The sequence below is a fragment of the Phaseolus vulgaris genome, chromosome 10, assembly GCF_000499845.2.
Source record: "Phaseolus vulgaris cultivar G19833 chromosome 10, P. vulgaris v2.0, whole genome shotgun sequence".
Classification (NCBI taxonomy): Eukaryota; Viridiplantae; Streptophyta; class Magnoliopsida; order Fabales; family Fabaceae; genus Phaseolus; species Phaseolus vulgaris.
The window spans coordinates 37,740,680-37,745,809 of NC_023750.2; positions in this window are offsets into that span (position 1 = coordinate 37,740,680).

Genomic DNA, 5,130 nt, shown 5'->3' on the forward strand with positions numbered 1-5,130 from the left:
TTCCTTTTCATGATCAACATATGCTTATTTAGTATCGCCTTATATCTCTTATCTTTATCTTGTTTGGATTTTTTTTTTATATTTTATGTTTTTAGTTATTTTTTTTGTCATTCTTTAATTATTTTTTATTTTTATTTTTATTTTATTGTTGCTGTTTTTATTTTCTATACTTATTTATTTTTGCATTTTTTTCTTCTCATTTTTAAGCATTAATTGTAGCATTTGCATTAGTTTTTTTTTAGGATTTTGCATTTAGGGTAGACACTTCAATATTATTTGTGTGTTCACTATTAATTAATACTAATTGACTTTGGTTTTTTTATAATTATGTCATGTATTTTTTACTTGAAATTAACATGATTACATCATCAATAATAATAAAAATAAATACTAATTTATTTTTATAGATTCAACTTTTATGTTGTTGTAGGATTTAATTTTTAATTTTTTTCCTTTTAAAAAAAATAATTTTAAACTAAATATTTTTAATTTATTAATTTTTTATTTTTATTTTGTAAAAAACTCATTTCTTTATTTATAATTATATTTATAATTATTTTAAACATTACAAATATTTATTTTTTAATACACTTAAAATTAAAATTATCAAAAAATATAATAATTGATTAATTTTTATTTATTTTTGAAATGGTGTTAGATAAAAAAATATAAAATAAAAAAACTTGATATGAAAATAAAAACAGAGAGAAATAAATGTGTAAATTGGGCAATAGGGAATTGAGCCGTTGTTGCATTACATAGCAATTCTCCATATATAACTTTTCTACGTATTTTCCCATTGCAGTTACGCAATCACGTCATGAAACTAATTAAAAGTCATCAAAGTGGTTGGGAAGAGAAACAATATTCACTGAGCATCCAGCTTCAACTTTCTTTCTTCTTTTTTTACATGTGTTATTCTATACACTTATTATTTTCTTATTAAAAAAAAGTCAAAGAGAATAGGTTTCAATGTGTTAAATCAAAATTCTTTTTCTTCTGCTTTATTAAGTATTTGATTTTGATTTGCATGCGCGGTACATAAATATTAATACCTTCCAACAATATTTACGAGAATATTAATGGCTACTATATATACATAAAATACCATGGATTCATCAACAACTGTACTGAGTGAGACACCATTTTCTTATGTTATGTTAATATCTGTGTCGCATAGAATTTAAATCTTAAATCATATATAGACTCTTTTGGTAGGTGCCTTCTGCTCCTCTGCAATGGCTTGCAATTAATGTTGAAGGTTTTGTGTTATGTTGTATCCTCTTTTGTTTGATTTCCCATCACTCCGTGTCTTTTTTGTAAGCATCCCTTTAGGTTTTTTATTTATTGATTTATTTTTTGTTGATTAAGAAAAAATCTGTGTGTCATTTGTTTTTTTTTTTTTAAAAAAAATTATCAGTAATAAACAATAAAATAATGACACCACTTCAGATGGTTTTCAACTCTTATACAAAGTTACATATAAATTCATCTTCTAAATTAAGACTGCCAACCTAATCAATAGAACATAACCTAAAACACAATCCTGAAACCATCAAGAGACCATCTTCATGTACGCCATAGGTTTCAAACACCAATCAGAATAGGGAAATGAAGTAGAACTAGATTTTGCAGAAAACCAAGACCAAACCTTTACTTGCACCAACGCAAACACTTCTGACACATCAGTCACACTCCTTTTGAAAACGATAAAATTTCTATGATTCTAGATTTCACTCACAACTCCCGCTCAAATTGTACTTCACACATATTTAACCGAATTAGAAGCCTGACTCATCCTGAATTGAGCAAAGTTGAACTTGGGATCAATGTGAAATACAAACGACACATCAAGGCACTTAAAGCACAAATACCAAACACGCTAAATAAAACTGCAATCGAAGAACAAATGACGTGTATCATTTGTTTATGATAGTTAAATTTTGAATACAAGATTTTAGACACCTAGATATTGTTGATAAAGGAAAAATATTTATTCACCTAATATGCTGTGGACAATAAACTTCAAATATATATTATTGTGCTGAATATTTTGGAGAGAATTAATTATTTATAATAAACATATTTCATTTCAACTTGGCTTATATAATTTTGTAATCCTTATTCTTAGCCTGATAATTTAAATTAAATTGTTTGTTTTTCACATGTTTTTATCAGCAAAATAATATTATATATTTTTATAAATGTAACGCTGATCATGACATTTGATACACATTACCTGACATTTGCTACACATTGCAGAAGGGTTGGCTGGGGTGTCTAGGATGGCTGAAGAGAAGAATTTGATTGATAGTCTGGAGGTTGGAAGAGATAAGGTGAATGTTAGTATGTTACAATATGCTGACGATACATTATTCTTTTGCGAAGCGAATACCAAAAGTGTTTTTAATATTAAGGCTATCTTGCTTTGCTTTGAGCTCGCTTCTGGGCTTAAGGTGAATTTTTTAAAAAGCAGTATTGGCGGGATGGGGTTGGATCAATGTTTGCTTCAGCGTTTTGCAGCTACTCTTAACTGTAAGGTGATGGTAACTCCTTTTGTCTATTTAGGGTTACCGGTAGGAGGATGCCATAAGCGCAGTGTTTTCTGGAACGGGGTGTTAGAGAGAGTTCAGGGCAAGCTGTCAAGGTGGAAAGGCAGGTGTTTGTCGATGGCTGGGAGGATCTGTTTGATGAAGTCAGTCCTCTCCTCAGTTCCGTTATTCTTTATGTCCCTATTCAAACTGCCATCTGGGGTGGCTGACAAGTTAGTTCGGATCCAAAGAAATTTCCTTTGGGGGTGGGGTTCTGACAGAAGGAAGATTGCTTGGGCCTCTTGGAATAAGGTTTGCGAGCCTCGGGACTACGGGGGTCTTGGAATCATTGACTTAAAGACTTTTAACCTGGCCCTACTAGGCAAGTGGATTTGGAGGTGGGGGTCGGCCAAGGGAGGTTTGTGGAAAGAGATTCTTGACTCTAAATATGGTGGATGGAGGAATTTGAGAGCGGAAGGTAAACCCTGCAGGGGTTCTCTTTGGTGGAGAGACTTGAAGGAGGTTTGGGCCTCGGTGGGCTGGGGCAGAAGTTTTGAAGATGGGGTTGAGTGGAAAGTTGGTGATGGAGGAAATATTTCATTCTGGGAGGACAACTGGTTGAATTGTGGTGCTTTGAAGGGAATGTTCCCGAGATTATATTCGCTTAGCACTGCTAAAGCTGCTAAGGTGGCCGAGTTCGGGAACTGGTTTAATGGTGTTTGGATTTGGCATTTGTGCTGGCGTAGATCCCTCTTTGACTGGGAGAAGTTGTTGGAGGAGCAGTTGAGTCAGTTGCTGCAAGGGGTGAAGATGGATGTGGGAGGGGTGGATAGCTGGATCTGGAAGGCTGAGGGGTCTCAAAGTTTTACTGTTAACTCAGCTTATAGCAAGGTAAGGAGGGTTAGTGATGGGGAGTCCTCTCCGACCTACTGTAGGTTGTGGAGGTGTAAAGCCTTGCCTTCTGCGGTATTCTTGGCCTGGAGAGTTTTGGAAAATAGGATTGCAACTAGGGTTAATTTGGTAAGGCGCGGGATGGTGGTTGAAAATCCTGTATGTTGCTTGTGTGGGAAGGTCGATGAGTCGTCGAGTCACTTGTTCGCCGTTTGTGACTTTGCTTGGAGGGTATGGTGCCTTTGCTTTGAGTGGCTTGGAGTGGCGTTCGTAATCCATTCGGATCCAATGCAAAATTTTATTCAATTCAGGTTGAGTCAGGCATCTGTTTCGGTTAATGATGTTTGGGGGGCATTTTGGGTTGGAATTGTGAGTGAAATTTGGAAGCATAGGAACTCGGTCGTCTTTAATGGAGGAGTGGCAGATGCGTTAGAAGTTTTTGCCTCAGCACAAGTAAAGGTGTGGTCTTGGATTGCTGCAAAGTCCCGCGAAGTTTATTTTTCCTATCCCTGTTGGGTTCTGGATCCTTTGGCCTGTATACGGCTGATTCGGTAAAGCTAGTTAGCGCTTGGTTTGGTTGGTCTTTTGACCGGCGGTTTTGGGTGTCGAGTTAGGAGTTAAATTGTATGTGTGTTTGTAAAAGGGTTGGACCACCCCTGAAGTGGTTCTCATTTATTGATTTTTTATTGCTGATAAAAAAAAAATAAAAATAAAAAAAAAATAAAAATTTCTGCACTTCTTCCAGTCAATCCCCCGCAACCACTAACCGGCACTTAATAAAAACTGTAATTAACACACCCTCAACCCTAAACATCAATATACCACTAGACGACCTTGAAAGGTAACCCACGACACACAGCGACACTGATGTTAAATGTCCACTGACAACTGGATTATAGAAAGGGTCCTTGATTGATCCTCATGCATACCTTTGTCTCAATCTTTAATCTCTTCTTCTTTTAGCTGTCGTCAAAATCGCGTTTCAACTTCTTCATGGCTGATGGTGCTTTTGGAATGTGAGGTACTGCAGTAATTTTTAACACAGGCAATATCCAAATATGTAACATGGCAATAGAAACCAATCCTGTTGATGCCCTTGTTCCCTTCATCTTCTTTGTACTTCTCGCTTTCCTCCAACTCAGATATCCAGATAATCCCACCCCATATCACCTTCATCCAAACACCATTTGGCTTTCCATTCTTAGCTTTCTTCTTTATTGCTTCTTCATCTTCTCGGGTAACCTCAACTTTGGTATCAGAGTTAATCACTTTCAAACCCTCAAGCGTCTCTTCGCTTCACTCTCATTGCTTTGCTTGCTGGTGCTGTTGCTACCCGACACTTGGGAATGCTTCCACTTCGTTATTTACATTTTATGGTTCATCATTCATGTGCTCCTCGCTATCAAAACCTACTTCATGGAAACAAGGGTGCAACTTTGAAATATGAGGAGGGTGGTGCGTCCACTGTTACCAATCACTTCAATGGATTTTAATTTACTGCTTCATCACTAGGTCTTGCTTTGTTAGAGTGTTGGAAGTGCGTCCTGTTAATCCTTTTCTTATGTGTATGGCATAGGGATAATAATTTACATAAAATTTTAGTATCAAAGCACAAGACAGAAGGAGACAGTTCATCATCGTTTTTGTAGAATGTAAGATTGCTTATTTAGGTATGGTCAATGGTTTCAAAATGGGTGGGAATATAGCT